Below are 219 nucleotides of genomic sequence, written 5' to 3'. Positions count from 1 at the left end.
TTCGCCCTTCCAACACTCTCCCTTCCATTATGACAGTCTATTTTTTGTTTTCCGGCAAAAACAAAGTTATTTTATTTTTAAATTAAAAAAAAAAATTATTGTGATTTGGGTGAAAATTTACAGAGCAAATTCATTTTCCATACAGCAGTTCACACACACGTTGTCTCATGACATTGACTACAATTTACCCCAATGCAACAGCTCCCCTCCACTTCCTCC

This window comes from Orycteropus afer, unplaced genomic scaffold (genome assembly GCF_000298275.1).
Source record: "Orycteropus afer afer isolate SDZICR_OR568_19922 unplaced genomic scaffold, OryAfe1.0 scaffold00099, whole genome shotgun sequence".
NCBI classification, from domain to species: domain Eukaryota; kingdom Metazoa; phylum Chordata; class Mammalia; order Tubulidentata; family Orycteropodidae; genus Orycteropus; species Orycteropus afer.
Note: the sequence above shows the minus strand (reverse complement) of the source record.